The 17,682-nt window shown below is 37.6% G+C and overlaps 1 protein-coding gene and 1 pseudogene across 6 annotated transcripts in view; both read left to right on the forward strand.

Moving 5' to 3' along the window:
• The window catches only part of LMNTD1 (lamin tail domain containing 1), a 521,212-nt gene that overhangs the window by 261,502 nt on the left and 242,028 nt on the right, over nt 1–17,682 (forward strand). The gene's annotated exons all lie outside the window — the stretch shown is intronic.
• On the forward strand, nt 1,484–3,941 carry LOC309868831 (protein kinase C-binding protein NELL1 pseudogene; annotated as a pseudogene). Its single transcript has 3 exons — nt 1,484–1,686; nt 2,049–2,163; nt 2,372–3,941. The product of its transcript is annotated as a protein kinase C-binding protein NELL1 pseudogene (transcript).

Consider the following 17,682-nt stretch of genomic DNA (forward strand, 5'->3'; position numbering starts at 1 on the left):
TGCTCCATATGAGAAATTTGGTGCCTAGAAGCTCATGCATTATTTCCCTTGCAAGATACAGTTTCTTTTTAGATCAAACCCTACCTTGATCAATATTGTAGAAATAAAGAAAGTCAACCAAATGAAAAAAAGCAAAGCTGGGAAACCTTCAGAGTGGACAAAAGGAAAATGTTCAGGTGTGTGCTGATTGGAGGTTGTTGGCATGCAGAAGCTACAGACTGGCTAACTAGAAGCAGGGCATCTTACTTGATTGATTAGGGTCTGTACTTGACTTTCTCTGCCTGATCCTAAATTCGAAATGGGGACAAGAATCAGGGAAGCTGTCAGTTATTGATCAAGTCCTGATTATTTTGGGCTGATTGTTACAAAAGTTCTTTTTTAGCTTCCTGAGTTGTCACTAGAGATAGCAATCTGGCTTCCTTTAAGTCTGACTTAAAGTTGGCTGGCTTTCTGGGTTGTTTACTGTACATAGAGGGGTTGGTTTCCTGGGCAGCTTGCTATAGGCTGTGAGTCCAAGTTCTATTTTACATACGGTCTATCCATTTTCCATTTGTATATTCAGTTTCTCAGTACCTTTTCAGAGCTTAGTTGCCTTTGAACTCCCTAAGTACTTTCTGATTCTGGTGGAAAAAAAGCATATTCAAGATATAAATGCTAGAAATCTAATTGAAATTTTATTTGGGAGTACAACATTAAAATTGAGTATCTGAGGCTTATAGACATATAATATTTTATCACAGAGCCAATAATATGCCTAATTTTTTTTATATTTATTTATTTGAGAGGCAGAGAGAGACAATGAAAGAGAGAGAGCATGAGAGAAGAGAAGTCAGTGGGAGAAGCAGACTTCTGCTGAGCAGGAAGCCCGATGTGGGACTCGATTCTGGGACTCCAGGATCATGACCTGAGCTGAAGGTAGTCGCTTAACCAACTGAGCCACCCAGGCGCCCCTAATATGCCTAATCTACATGTGCCTGGTTTTATATTTTGACTCAGCTTCATGCCCACCCTCTTTCTAAATTCTCCCTTCCATTGCAGGGGAGGATCCTGGGAACTACATTTGTCAGAATCCCTAGCCAGCAGGTTTTAGGTAGGATTCTCCAATGAGAGGTTTTTCTTTGAAATATAAAATGGAAAAAAATTCTATTATTCCTCAGTGACAGTCATGGGCAGACAGGTAGCGATTGGGAGATGGTTACTGTAAAGTTTTACCAGTGACTTACACACATCCTCCTTTCTGAGAAACACTCACTTGGGTGAAACAGCTAAGGTCAATGGAGGTGGCCTTCCCAATATCCTTGCACTTCTAGATTTTCTGAAAGTTTGCAGGGGCTTCTTTGACATTTGTTCTCCTAGTCCCTCAGATGGTTTGGTAAGTCTTTAATTCCCAAGGTTGAACCCCATTTTGTTCAAAATACCTACAGTGATTTTTGTTCTTCTGACTGACCCTGAGGAATGATGAGGCGTTCTACCAAAACTAGGGATGTACACATTCTCTGAGAATGTTCTGGATGAAACTAGAACCTATTGTCAAATAGTGAAGACAAAAGAGAGGCACAGCCTGAAGATAGAAACAGACAGTTTAACATGCTACTCTGCTGACTTTGAAGGTATTGGAAATGGGCAAGAACCGAGGAAACTTGGAGAAGGCAAGATATACAAAGAGAGATCCATGCAGTCCCTCATGTGAGTAAGAAATTAATTCAGCTGTTGTTGTTCTTGGCCACTGTATAGCAGAAAGCATTGACTTTAGGATTGGTACTGTCTATTTAAGAACTGGAACACAGCTATTTTGAACTGGAGAGCAATGGCCTGAGGGAGGAGATCCAATAACACTATGTACATAATGGGAATCCCAGGACTGAAGCTCTTCCATACGGGATGGTAGATGGACAGTTGGAACAAGGTCACATTGGTCAGCAAAACCAAAAGCATGCCTTATTCAAAGGACTCGTCCAAGATGGGAATATCATCTTTATGCCAAATGAATACATAACATAATGTCTGAACTGGAATCACACTCGTACAACTTGCAATGATTTTTTAAGCTTGGTACAAGGAGTCACAGACTTTCAGGAACTTTTGGCCAAGATGCGTACAAAACTAAATTATGCAGTGATGAGACTTAGTCAGTTAGAAGACTGTCTTAGCAAGATCTGCCAGGTGAGTCAACTTTTCTGCAGAGACCAAGTCTCTTGGGTTGATGGTAAGCACTACAGGAACTGAACATGCTGAATGGTGCTGTGGAGAGCCAAAGGACATCCTATCCCTCTCTCAGTTGCTCCCAAGACTCCCTCCCCATGTACATTGCCAGCCAGTGCTGTAAAGTCTGCTGACCAAAATGCGTCTATACAGGGAAAAGCCCTTGTAGAAGAGCCAATGGATCTTAACTTAGAGCTGCTGGGAATGCTGAGGTGGAGTTTTAATAAAAGTTACAGAAGCATGCGCTCCTTTGAACTGCTCAGAAAAGGGTCACATGCAGTAGAGGTTATAACTTTTGGGTAGACAGAGCGAAATGTGGTGAAAACTTACAATGCAAAAACTGGAATACAAAAGCCACTTGTGAGTGCAAGAAAAGTAACCTCTGTGCCCAGAGAGACTCTGCCTGCCATGAGAATATTGAGGAGTATGCAGCTCAAATGCATTACTGCCATGCCAATACTCTACGTGTCATCTTGCCTGAGTTACACCGCTGTGACTGTGTCCCGGGATACATATTTGTAGATGACTTCTCCTGTACAAAATGGGGTGAATGTGGCCACAGGCAGCACACCTGTGTTGGAAATGCCATCTGCACCAATACTGTCCAGAGACACAGCTGCATCTACAAACTGGGCTAAGTGGGGAACAAGACCATTTGTGGAGTATTCTGCCAAGAGTATAACAGATATGGAATATCATGGCTCCTAAAAAATGCATTTGTCCTCTGGATTCAAAGGAAGCCACTGCAAGAAAGATATTGATGAATGTACAGGAGGAATCGCTGAGTGCCACAATCATCCTTGCTGTGTTAACCTGCCAGGCTTGTACCGCTGTGAGTGCAGAAGCAGTTTTTAGGATGATGGAGTCCTGTATTAACACTGATGAATGTGCCTTAAAAACCCATACCTGTTGGAGTGATTCTTCTGGCCTCCATCAATCTGGCAAGTGAATTCGATTGCCTCTGTCTATCTGGGCTCTCCTGCTCTGGTGATTGTCCCAATGGAGAGGTGCAGTGCAATAGGCAGGTGTTCTCTCTGTTCCTGTGAGAACCAAAAGATAATCAGCCAACAGATAGCTTGTCATTGCTGGAATCCAAATGCTGACCTTTTCCGTTGCCCAAAGTGTGACACCAGGGTCACAAGTCAATATTTAGATCTAAATGGACACAAGCTCTATCAAAGTGGAGACAGCTGGACTCACAGCTGCCAGCAGTGCCAGTGTCTGGAAGGAGAGGTAGATTACTGACCACTTGCTCCAATTTCAGCTGTGAATACATAGCCATCTTGGGAAGGCATTGCTCTCCTCACTGTGTCAGTGACCCAGCTGATAACATTACCTGTGACATCAGGAAAACTTGCTTGGACAGCTGTGGCATTTAAAGATGTAGCAGCTCAGTGGGAACATGGCTGGATATCCTTGTACAACCTGCAAATGTAAGGATGGAATTTTGGAGTGTTTTCTGTGGATTTGGAGTGTTTTCATAATTGAAGTGTTTAAAATGGATTCATCATCACAAGAGGAAAAATGGACAAAATGACCATCTAATATAATGAACAGGAGTTGGTGTTTTTTATTACAGACAGTTATCAAAGTCTGCACTGAGGAAGAGGTTTTGGGAATGCATTCTGGACCTATCACTTTGTTCATTAATGCTAACATAGTCTAGATGACCTAAAGTGCAGTGCATTCAAGTATTTGGTTGTTAGAAGTTTCCCATGTTGTAAATCATTTTTCCCTAATCAGACCATTTGCAAATACATTTAAATGACCTCATGGTAAATTTTATTTTTGGTTTATTTTGTGTACAAACATAATAGAGACTCAAGATCCTTTTATTTATTTTTTCTGGACTTTTGGATCAAATTCTGCAAATAAAACTGCCTATTGTGATTTTTGTCACCCCAAACAAATAAGATAAAAAACAAAAAAACAATTGTGAGAAAAAGAGTAACTATTATAGGTCAACATATATTAGACTTAACTTCTTCTTTTTTGTTATTGTTGTTTTAAGAGGTTGTGGGTTTGTTGGTTTTTTTTTTTTTTTTTTTTTTTTTTTTAGGATTTTACTTATTTACTTGACAGAGAGGTCACACGTAGGGAAAGAAGCATGCAGAGGGATAGGGGAAGCAGGCTCCTTGCTGAACATAGAACCTGATGTGGGACTCCATCCCAGGACCCTGAGAACATAAACTAAGCCAAAGGCAGAGGCTTAATCCACTGAGCCACCCAGGCACTCCATTGTTGTTGTTTTAAGGTTTATTTATTTGAGAGATAGAGAGAGCAGTGGTGAGGGGCAGAGGGAGATGGAAAGAGATAATCCGAGAATCTCAAGCCGACTTCCCACCAAGCAGGATCCTGACATGGGGCTTGATCCCATAGCCCTGAGATCATGATCTGAACCAGTCAAGAGACAGACACTTGACCTACCCACCCACCCCCAGACTTAATGTCTTTTTTTTTTTTTAGATTTTTAAAAAATTAATTATTTTTATTAACATATAATGTATTATGTGCCCCAGGGGTACAGGTCTATGAATCATCAGGCTTACACATTTCACAACACTCATCATATCACAAACCCTCCCCAATGTCCATAACCCAACCACCATCTCCATACCCCCCCCAGCAACCCTCAGTTTGTTTTGGGAGATTAAGAGTCTCTTATGGTTTGTCTGCCTCCCGATCCCATCTTGTTTCATTTTTTCCTTTCTTACTCACCAAAACCCCCACTATGCCTCTCAAATTCCTTACATTAGGAAGATCATATGATAATTTTCTTTCTCTGATTGACTTATTTCGTTCAGCATAGTACCCTCTAGCTCTATCCACTTCATTGTAAATAACAAGATTTCATTTCTTTTGATGGCTGCATAGTACTCCATTGTATATATATACCACATCTTGGTTATCCACTCATCTGTTGATGGACATCTAGGTTCTTTCCATAGTTTGGCTATTGTGGACATTGCTGCTATAAACATTTGGACGCATGTGCCCCTTTGGATCACTACATTTGTATCTTTAGGGTAAATACCAGGTACTGCGATTGCTGGGTCATAGGGTAGCTCTATTTTCAACTTTTTGAGGAAACTTCATGCTATTTTCCAGAGTAGCTGCACCAGCTTGCATTCCCACCAATAGTGTTGGTAGGACTTTCTCCGCATCCTTGCCAACATCTGTCATTTCCTGAATGGTTAATTTTAGCCATTCTGACTGGTGTGAGGTGATATCTCATTGTGGTTTTGATTTGTATTTCCCTGATACCAAGTGATGTGGAGCACTTTTTCATGTTCTGTTGGCCATCTGGATGTCTTCGTTGCAGTAATGTCTGTTCATGTCCTCTGCGCATTTCTTGATTGGATTATTTGTTCTTTGAGTGTTGAGTTTGATAAGTTCTTTATAGATTTTGGACACTAGCCCTTTATCTGATATGTCATTTGCCAATATCTTCTCCCCTTCTGTCCCTTGTCTTTTGGTTGACAATTTCCTTTGCTGTGCAAAAGCTTTTGATCTTGATGAAGTCCCAATAGTTCATTTTTGCCCTTGCTAACCTTGCTTTTGGCATGTTTCTAGAAAGAAGGTGCTGTAGCTGAGGTCAAAGAGGATGCTGCCTGTGTTCTTCTCAAGGATTTTGATGAATTCCTTTCTCACATTGAGGTCTTTCATCCATTTGGAGTCTATTTTTGTGTGCGGTGTAAGGAAATGGTCCAGTTTTATTTTTCTGCACGTGGCTGTCCAATTTCCCAACACCATTTGTTGAAGAGACTGTCATTTTTCCATTGGACTTTCTTTCCTGCTTTGTTGAAGTTTAGTTGACCATAAAGTTGAGTGTCTATTTCTGGGCTCTCTATTCTGTTCTATTGATCTATATGTCTGTTTTTGTGCCAGTACCATACTGTCTTGATGATGGCAGCTTATTAATAATAGAGCTTGAAGTCTGAAATTGTGATGCCACCAACTTTGGCTTTCTTTTTCAACATTCCTCTGGCTATTCGGGGTCTTTTCTTGTTCCATATAAAGTTTAGAATTATTTGTTCCATTTCTTTGAATAAAGTTGATGGTATTTTGATAAATATTGCATTAAATGTGTAGATTGCTTTAGGTAGCATAGACATTTTCACAATATTTGGTCTTCCAATCCATGAGTATGGAATGTTTTTCCTTTTCTTTGTGTCTTCCTCAATTTCTTTCATGAGTACATTATAGTTTTCTGAGTACATATTCTTTGCCTCCTTGGTTAGGTTTATTCCTAGGTATCTTATGGTTTTGGGTGCAACTGTAATGGGATTGACTCCTTCATTTCTCTTTCTTCTGTATTGTTGTTGGTGTAGAGAAATGAAACTGATTTCTGTGCACTTATTTTATATCCTGACCATTTACTGAATTCCTATATGAGTTCTAGTAGTTTTGGATTGGAGTCTTTTGGGTTTTCCACATAAAGTATCATATCATCTGCAAAGAGTGAGAGTTTGACTACTTCTTTGCCAATTCGGATGCCTTTTATTTCTTTTTGTTGACTGATTGCTGAGGCTAGGATTTCTAGTACTATGTTAAATAGCAGTGGTGATAGTGGACATCCCTGCCATGTTCCTGATCTTAGCAGAAAAGGTCTCAATTTATCCCCTTTGAGAATGATATTTGCCATGGGTTTTTCATAGATGGCTTTGATAATACTGAAGTATGTACCCTCTATCCCTACATTTTGAAGAGTTTTGATCAAGATGGGGTGCTGTACTTTGTCAAATGATTTTTCAGTATCTATTGAGAGTATCATACAGCTCTTATTCTTTTATTAATGTATTGTATCACATTGATTGATTTGCAGATGTTGAACCAACCTTGCAGCCTGGAATAAATCCCAGTTGCTCATTGTGAATAATCCTTTTAATATATTGTTGGATTCTGTTGGCTAGTATTTTGGTGAGAATTTTCGAATCTGTGTTCATCAAGAATATTGGTCTGTAATTCTCCTTTTTGATGGGGTCTTTGTCTGGTTTGGGGATCAAGGTACTGCTGACCTCATAAAATGAGTTTGGAAGTTTTCCTTCCATTTCTAATTTCTAATTCCTTCCAGTTCTAAATTTTGGAGAATAGGTATTAATTTTTCTTCAAATGTTTGGAAGAATTCTGCTGGGAAGCCATCTGGGCCTGGGCTCTTGTTTATTCAGAGATTTTTAATTGCTTCAATCTCCTTACTGATTATGGGTCTGTTCAGGTTTTCTATTTCTTCCTGGTTCACTTTATATGTCTCTAGGAATGCATTAATTTCTTCCAGATTGTCAAATTTGCTGGCATATAGTTGATAATATGTTCATATAATTGTTTGTATTCCTTTGGTGTTGGTTGTGATCTCTCCTCTATCATTCATGATTTTATTTATTTGGGTCCTTTCTCTTTTCATTTTAAGACTGGCCAGGGGGTTTTCAATTATTAATTCTTTCAAAGAATTAAATTTCAAAGAATTAACAAGTTTTGTTGATTTATTCTACAGTGGTTTTTTTGGTTGTTCTTTTTGTTTGTTTGTTTGTTTGTTTCTATTTCATTGATTTCTGCTCTGATCTTTATGTTTTCTCTTCTGCTGAGTTTAGGCTTTCTTTGCTGTTCTTTATCCAGCTCCTTTACATGTAGGCTTAGGTTGTGTACTTGATACCTTTCTTGTTTCTTGAGAAAGGCTTGTATTGCTATATATTTTCCTCTCAGGACCACCTTTGCTGTGTCCTACAGATTTTGAACCGTTTGTTTTCATTATCATGTGTTTCCATGAATTTTTTCAATTCTTCTTTAATTTCCTGGTTGACCCATTCATTCTTTAGTAGGATGCTCTTTAGCCTCCAGGTATTTGAGTTCTTTCCAACTTTCCTCTTGTGATTGAGTTCTAGCTTCAGAGCATTGTGGTCTGAAAAAATGCAGGGAATGATCCCAAACTTTTGGGACTGGTTGAGACCTGATTTGTGACCCAAAATGTAATCTATTCTGGAGAATAATCCATGTGCACTAAAGAATGTGTATTCTGTTGCTTTGGGATGGAATGTTCTGAATATATCTGTGATGTCCATCTGGCCCAGTGTGTCATTTAAGGCCTTTATTTCCTTGTTGATCTTTTGCTTAGATGATCTATCCATTTCAGTAAAGGGGGTGTTAAAGTCCCCTACTATTATTGTATTATTGTCATTGTGTTTCTTTGGTTGTGTTATTAATTGGTTTATGTATTTGGCTGCTCCCATGTTAGGGGCATAGATATTTAAAATTGTTAGATCTTCTTGTTGGACAGACCTTTGGGTATGATATAGTGTCCTTCCTCATCTCTTATTATAGTCTTAGGCTTAAAATCTAATTTGTCTGATTATAATGATTGCCACCCCAGCATTCTTTTGATGTCTATTAGCATGGTAAATTTTTTTCCACCGCCTCACTTTAAATCTGGAGGTGTCTTTGGGTCTAAAATGAGTTTCTTGTAGACAGCATATCGATGGGTCTGGTTTTTTTAACCCATTCTGATACCCTCTGTCTTTTCATTGGGGCATTTAGCCCGTTTACATTCAGGGTAACTCTTGAAAGATATGAATTTAATGCCATTGTATTGTCTGTAACGTGACTGTTACTGTATATTGTCTCTGTTCCTTTCTGGTCTACTACATTTAGGCACTCTCTTTTCTTGGAGGACCCCTTTCAATATTTTTTTATAGGGCTGGTTTAGTTTTTGCAAATTCTTTCAGTTTTTGTTTGTCCTGGAAGCTTTTTATCTCTCCTATTTTCAATGACAGCCTAGCTGGATATAGTATTCTTGGCTGCATTTTTTTTTTTATTGTTTAGTGCTCTGAATATATCATGCCAGTTCTTTCTGGCTTGCCAGGTCTCTGTGGATAAGTGTGCAGCCAGTCTCATATTTCTACCATTGTATGTTACAGACTTCTTGTTCCAAGCTACTTTCAGGATTTTCTCTTTATCACTAGCACTTGTAAGTTTTTTTTTTTTTTTTATTAGATGTTGGGGTGTGGACCTATTTTTATTGATTTTGAGGGGGTTTCTCTGTGCCTCCTGGATTTTGATGCTTGTTCCCTTTGCTGTATTAGGGAAATTCTCTATTATAATTTGCTCCAATATGCCTTCTTCCCCATCTCTCTCTCTTCTTCTTATAGAATCCCAATTATTCTAATATAATTTCATCTTATGATATCACTTATCTCTTGAATTCTCCCCTCGTGGTCCAGCAGTCATTTGTCTTTCTTTTGCTCAACTTCTTTATTCCCCATCATTTAATCTTCTCTATCACTAATTCTCTCTTCTGCCTCATTTATCCTAACAGTAGGATCCTCCATTTTTACAAAAATATTTTATTTATTTGACAGATTACAAGTAGGCAAAGAGAGAGGGAAACAGTCTCCCTGCAGAGCAAAGAGGCCAAGTTGGGGTTCAATCCCAGGACCCTGAGACCATGACCTGAGCCGAAGGCAGAGGCTTAACCCCCTGAGCCACCCAGGCTCCCCAAGCCTCCATTTTTTACTGCACCTCATTAATAGCTTTTTTTTTTTTTTTAATTTCAGCTTGGTTAGATTTTAGTTCTTTCATTTCTCCAGACAGTGTTCTCTAATATCCTCCATGTTTTTTGAACCCCACTAGCACCTTGAGAATCATCATTATGAAGTCTAGATCTGACATATTACCAATGTCTGTATGGATTAGGTCCCTAGACATCAGTACTGCTTCTTTTTCTTTTTGTGTGTGTGTGGTGAGGTTTTCTGCCTTGTCATTTTATCCAGGTAAGAATATATGAACAAGAGAATAAAATACTAAAAGGGTGGCAAAGGCCCCAGAAAAATGTATGCTAACAAAATCAGAAGAGACCCCAAACTGGGGGAAGAAGAAAGGGGGGAAAAAGAAATTTTGAAAAAAAAATGCATATATATATGCATTTTTTTCCCCAAAATTTCTGAGAATATCATTCCAGTTCTTTCTGGCCTTCCAGGTCTCTGTGGATAAGTCTGCTGCCAGTCTAATATTATATATGTGTATACACACACACACACACACACACACACACACACACACACTGGTGAATAGAACACAGCCACCCATTTGATTTGGGGTGTATTTTGGGCTCTTAGAAGAAACAACGTCCCAAAATTTTAAAGAAAGAAAAACTTACATATGTATACACAAAAATGAGGGTAAACATGATGAAGGGATAGAATATGACTATAATGATGAAAAATTTTAAAAAATTCTAAAAAAGGAATTGATAAGAAAAGTTGGCTGGTAAAAGAAAGAGGAAGGAAAAAACAGGGAGATAATGTGCTCAGGCTGAAGACTAGAACAAATCCCTGTGCTAGATTTAGGGTATATTTTGATCTGTTAGAAGAAATTGTATCCCAAAAATTTTTTAGGAAAAAAACACCATATATATATACACAAAAAATAAGGTTAAATGCAATGACGGATACAATATGACTATAATAATGAAGGTTTAAGGTGTTTTTTAGGTTTTTTGTTTGTTTGTTTGTTTTGTTTTTTTAGAGAGGTATTGTTAGGATAAACTAGTTAAAAAATGTTAAAAGAGGAAAGAGGGAAAGTTAAAAAATTAGAATAAAAAAATTTAACTTCGCAAGACTAAAGGATCATGGGGAGAAAGCCATGAATTCCATGCATTTCTTTCCCCTAGCTGTGGAGTTTTGCTGTTCTCCTTGCTCAGTGAGCTTGGTCTTGGCTGGATGTTCTTCCTGATCTCCTGGGGGCGGGTCCAGCTGTAGTGAGTCTCAAATGTCTTTGCCTAAGGCAGAATTGTACTACCCTTGCCAGGGGCCAGGCTAAGAAATCTGCTCAAATTTGCTCTCCAGAGTTTATGTTCCCTGAACGCTGTCCGTAGAACTCTGGAAGATGGGAATGAAAATGGTGGCCTCCCAATCTCCAGCCCAGAGGAGCAAAGAGCTTGGGGCCCCATTCCTCAGTGCACCCTCAGAGAAAAGGGGTCAGTTACTCCCATCTCCCTGGTCTCCAGCTGCACTTTGGGTTAACCTGGCCTGTGACTGAGTGTTTCTGTCTCTGGCGCATGGCCCCATTTGAAGCGTCTAAACCCAGCAGATTCTTGCCTCCAAAGGAGGAAGGTGAGTCTCCCTGGATCTGCCACTTGCAGAATCCCTGCTCAAAGAGCAGTGGTCCGACTGTGCCGCAGATCTAGGTTTAAGGTAATACCAAGTTGAGAGCTAACTCCTCAGCTCTGTCTCTGCAGCTGGCTACCCTGTTCTGATACCTGAGAGCTCTGCCACACTTAGTGACCCCCAATCTTTCAGTGACCTCGCAGGTCCTGAGACTACACTGTCCCTGCGAGGGCTCCACCACAGCTTAGCCTCTGGAGTGATGTCCCTTAGTGGAGCAGACTTCTAAAAAAGTTTTGATTTTGTGCTCCACTGCTCCGCCACTTGCCGGGAGCCCCCCCACCCCCACCCCACCATGGTCCACCTTCTTATTGCCTCAGATTCACTTCTACATACATCCTATCTTTCAGAAAGTGGTTGATTTTCTGTTCCTAGAATTGCTGCTCTTCTCTTCAATCTCCTATTGAGTTTGTAGGTGTTCAGAATGGTTTGATAACTAGCTGAACTCCTGCTACCTGATGTCATTTCAGTCCACTACTCCCCCACTTTCTTGTCTCTCCCCAGACTAAACTTCTTAATATAAGTATAATTTCTTATTTTTCTTTATGTTCCTAGTGTTTGGCACAAAACTTTGCAAAAATCAGTCATTTAATGATATCTGTTAAATCAAATTGAATTAATTATACAAATGAAATAGACCAAGTCAGAAAATCAGTTGATCAAAAATTAAAGTAATTATAAAAAAGAAAATAAAATCATAAGTGACAGTGAAAATATATATTCTACTAAGTCCCTTCTACAAAGAGGAAATTTGAGATGAAAGTGTTAATTAGGAGCAGTCTTCAAATCATCCTATGTTTTATTTCTGGTTCTGTTTTACTTTTTAATGCCTTTCTTCACATTCTTTCATTTCTGTTGCTGTTAACTCCTTCCAAATTCATTTTCTGTCATCTCTGTTAACAGATCATCTTCTGTCATGATCTGATAATGATCTACTGGTTTGGATATGTTGGGTTAAGTTAAATCTATCAGTAAAAATAATTTGGTAGATTTCTTTTTACTTTTAAAAATGTGACTAATAGAAAATCTAGATGACCTGTGTGGCTTGCAATCCATTTCTATTGTACAGCCCTGCTCTAGACTATAATCAGTGATCTTTTTAAAATGAAAATGTGTTCATGTAATTATCAAGTTTTAAACCTTGCACATAGGATAAAAACCAAGATTTTAATGTTGCCTTCAAGCACATTTCTAATCTGGCCCTTGCCTACCTCTTCAGCCCCACACATCCTCCTCAACCCTGATAGCTTCATACTTCTTGCAGTTACATTCTTCTCTTCTTAGCTGCATTCCTTTCCTATGTTATTTCCTACCTTAAATTCTTTTCTCACTCTTCATGTGTCCAGTTCCTACTCATCATTTAGGTCTCAGATGAAATGTTACTCTGTTACTACATGAGGGAAGCATTACTTGGCAGCTTGTAATCTTAGCATGAGCTATCATAACAAGATGAGACAGGTGGCTGGGTGGCTTAAAGAACAGAAATTTTTTTTCCCACATTTCTGTAGGCTGGAAGTCTGAGATCAGAGTGCTAGTATGGTTAGGTTTTATTGAAGGCTCTCTTTCAGGCCAGAAGTGGCCACCTTCTTCATGTGTCCTCACATGGCAAAAAAAAAAAAAAAAAAAAAGACAGAAACTCTGTTATCTCTTCATATAAGGGCACTATCCTATCATGAAGGCTTCATCTAATCTTTATTATCTTGCAAAGACCCATCTCCAAATACTACCACAGTAGGAGCTAAGGACTCAATATATGAATTTTGTGGGGCAGATGCAATCCAGTCCAATAGCATTCCTCAACCTTTATTAGATCCCCTATTATTTTATCTTATAGCAATCTGTCTTGTCCTATGTAATACTTATCACAATTTGTAATTATATATTTATTACTTTGACAGGGATAGCATTGCAGAGTTCTTATTCAGTAAATGGTTATGTCAACATTTTTCTTGGGCTTATGTACTTTAAGAGATATAAGGAAACTGAGATGTCATCTAGATGGATGTCTTTGTTTTAGATATGAGGAAACTGATACATTTCTGCCTTTATTTAAAAGGGGGTTCTCTTTTCTTTATGTCTTATAGAGTTAGTTATCTTTAGACTGAGCAGCTCTATTATAGTATACTGTATCATACTATGATAAAGTATGATAGATGAGATGAGGAGGTCCTGCACACTTATATCAGGAATGCAGTCTTCTCTTGTATCTTGGGACTATTTAACATGGACTCACCCTGTGCTGTGTGTGAGGGAGAGTGGGAGAGGATAAGCATTTAGATTCCAAAGAAGCCTGATCTATCTTTTCTATTTCCAAGTAATGCAAGTTTTTTTTTTCAAATAATTCAAATTATATGAAAAGAGTGAGGTTGGTTGTAGTCAATATCTCTCAGCTTTATCTATCTAATGAAGTCTTCATTTAGCCTTCATTTTTGAAAGAGTTTTCCCTGAGTATAGAATTCTAGGTTGATAGTACTCAAAAGATATTTCCAATTGTTTTTTGTCTTTCTTGTCTTTGCTCCTCAGTATGTAATGTGCCTACTTTTCTCTGGCTACTTTTAAGATTCTGTCTTTATTGCTGGTTGTCAAATACTTTATTACAATGTGACTTTCATGGTTTTCTTTATATTTATTCTGCTTTGGGTTTGTTGAGCTTTAAGTTAATAATTTTTATCAAATTAAAAAAATGTTTAGCCATTCGTTCTTCAAATATTTTTTTTCTGCCCTATCTTCTCCCCTCTGAGACTAATTCCATACACATTAGACAACTTTATTCTGTCCCACAAGTAATTTTTTTCAATCTTTTTTCTGTCTCAGTGCAATTTTTTGTCTCCATGCAATTTTTTCAATCTTTTTTTTTTGTCTCAATGCTTAATTTTGCATAGTTCCTTAGCTGTATATCTTGAAGTCAATTTATTATTTTTTTTTTTCTTTAGCAGTGTCTCTCCAGTGTGCTTTTACATCTCAGATTATGCACTTTTTTTTAATCTCTAAAAGTTGTATACAGGCTCTTCTTATATCTTTGGTTTTTCTCTTTATGATGATTACATATTATCTACCATTTTAAACATATGAGTCTTAGTTACACTAGCCATTTTAATATCCTTGTCTGTTGGTTTCATCTCTTCCACTTTTGTGTCTGTTTCTCTTGGTTAGGGGTCATATTTTCTGCTTCTTTACATTATCTAGTATATATTTAATTGAGGTATAATTGACATATAATGTTATTATTTCCAGTTTACAACATAAGAATTTGATATCTATATACATTACAAAATTATCACCACAATATGTCTACTTAATGTCTGTCACATTACATAGTTACAAAACTTTTTTCTTATGATGACAATTTTTGAAGGCTACTCTCTGAGCACCTTTTGAATATGCAATACATTATTATTAGCTATAGATACTATATTGTACACTACTCTCCATTACTTATTTATTTTGTATTTGGATGTTCTTATCTTTTGACCCCCTCATTTCTCCCACTCATCCTCTACCTTCAGTAGCCACTACTTTGTTCTCTGAGTCGATGAACTTTTTTGTTCCCAAAATTTCACATATATGTGCAATCATAGAGTATTTGTCTTTCTCTATTTGACTTATTTTATTTAGCATAATACCCTCAAGATCCATCTACGCTGTCATAAAAGACAAGATTTCATTGTTTTTATGGCTGAACAGTATTCCATTTATACATTTTCTTTTTTCATTCATCCATCATTGAACACCTAGGTTGTTTCCATATCTTGGTTATTGTAAATGTTGCAGTGAACATGGGTATGCATATATCTTTCTGAGGTTGTATTTTAGTTTTCTTTAAATAAATACCAAAAAGTGGAATTATTGGATCATATAGTAGTTCTACCTTTAATATTTTGAGGAACCTTTCTACTGTTTTCCATAATGGTTGCACCAGTTTATATTCCCATCAGCAGTGTACAAGGGTTCCCTTTTCTCTATATTCTTACCAACATTAGTTATTTCTTATCTTTTTGATAATAGCTATCCTAATAGGTGTGAGGTGATCTCATTGTGGTTTTGATTTTCATTTCCTTGATGATTAATGATGTTGAGCATTCTTCCATATACCTGTTCACCATCTGTATATCTTCTTTGGGAAAAAAATGTCTATTTAGATCTTCTGCCTATTTTTTAAGTAGATTGTTTCTTTTTTGGGTGCTGAGTTGTATGATTCTTTATCATACCTGGTCTTTGTAATTTGATGCTAAACATTGCTAATTTTGCATTACTGGTACTGGGTTTTCTTTTTGTCCTTTAAATAGCATTTGACTTTCTTCTGCATGCCATTAACTTACTTAGAATAAATAGTTAGAGACTCTCTTTTAAGCTTTGCCAGAGTGAAAGCAGAGCAACTTTTGTGTAGGATTATTTTAGTCATTCCACTAAGGCCTTCTGGGGATTCTTCCTAAGGCCCTGTGTATTACAAGATCTTTTTACTCTGGCAAGTAAAAAAACAAACTATTCCCAGCAGAACTATTCCCACACATTGTTTTGCCTGTTCTTTTCCTGGTAGCTCTTTCCCTCCCCAGCCTTGGGTAGTTTCTTCATTTACATGAACTGATTAGTATAGAGCTGAAAGACTCAAAGAGAGCCCTCTGCAAATTTCTAGAACTCTCTCTCAATATATGCAGTTCTTTTCTCTGGTGCTCTGCTCCATAAAATCTAATCATCTTGGTCAACTTAAATTCCAATCTCTGTGCTTTCAACACAGTGAGAGTACCATACTGCATTTGGTTTCTTTTTGTTTTATGTCTGGAAAATCTCTCTGGGCAGTAAGACAGTGTGGTCCTAGAGCTCATCCTGTTGTGTACCTTTCCTTGGGGATTATATTTCTGTGGTGTCTGTTGTCCAATGCCTGAAAACTGTTTTTTCCCCCACATATTTTGTATTTGTTTAAAGTGAAGGGTAAGTGAGTTCCTTGTTACTCCATTTTAGCCAGGACCTAAAGTCCCCATTTGTTTGTCTTCTGTAAGAAAGCACTATGTCTTTTGCACCTCATAGACTCAAAGAATTTTAGAACTCAGTGGACTCCTAGAAGACATCTAATCTAAGTCTTTATAGATTTCTGGTAAATGATACTCAGACATGAAGAAAACACACAACAATATGACTTTATGCTGTATAGGAAGCCATTTTATTCCAGCTGTTAAAATAACAGCAATTATACCACAATTGATGAAATGGAATTATTGATGATGACATTAGGAGTAGAGTAATAGCATTCTGGGCATTGTCACCAGGTAAGTCATCTTTGGGAGGTGCCTGTGTAATCACCCTTACTGAGTCCAAAGATAAAGAAAAAAAATCCCAATTTAATTCTGTTGGCTACTAGTTTCCATTGCTATCGAATGCTTGGACTGTAGGACTCTTTTTCTTTTCCAGCAATAATTTCAGTAATTGGTTGACTCCAGGTTCTAACTGCCTTCTTGATACTTTTTCCCTCTGCAGAGACACTGGTGATATTTTACTGATCTGTATCTACCTGCTATCTACTTAAAAGCAACTTCAGTTTCGTTTAAGATGTACCTGAATCTAAAATCTCTTTACTGTCCATCCTCATTGTTCATTACCTGCCTCTTTACAGATGATACTCTCCTTAATATCAACTTTGTAAGGATTTCCACCCAATCCACTAAAGTGGAAATATGAAACTTGAGGCTCCTGTCAAGTGCTAATATGGAAAGGGAGCTTACACTTTAGGAAATACTTGTTCTTTCTTTTACTACCATAGAACATACCATAGTGCAAAATGGACCTCAATTGAAATCTCATTTCTAACTTAGTTATGATTAGAGCCATGGTTAAAGATTTTAGTAATAGTGTGATATTGTGATATGATAAACAATATAAGTATATCTGGTCTTCCCCATTTTTTTGGCCAGAGTCCCATTTTAATTTTTTAAGTGGTAACAGCTACAAAGGCTAAAGAAGTGTCTCTTGTTATTCATAACAAGTCCCAATCCTGGCAGGGAGCCACTAAAATCCTCAGAATCTCCTAAGTGATGAGTCATAAAGGTGTCTTGATATTCATAATAAACACATTTCAGCCACACCTGAGTTTATGTTACAGACCTGATATTTGGAAAACTCCTAGATAACCCCAGGATGAGGGGGTGCTGGCTGCTAAAGGAAACAACCATGTGATTAGAGGTTTAGAAGTTTTGATCCCACTCTCTGACCTCAGGGGATTTAGAAGGGCTAGAAGCTGAGTTAATGACCAATGGCTAAGTATTTAATTATTTGATTAATTAAATAATTATTTAATCAATCATTTAACTAAATTATTAATTAAATTATTTAATTA

This window comes from Mustela nivalis (genome assembly GCF_964662115.1).
Source record: "Mustela nivalis genome assembly, chromosome: 7".
Taxonomy (NCBI): Eukaryota; Metazoa; Chordata; class Mammalia; order Carnivora; family Mustelidae; genus Mustela; species Mustela nivalis.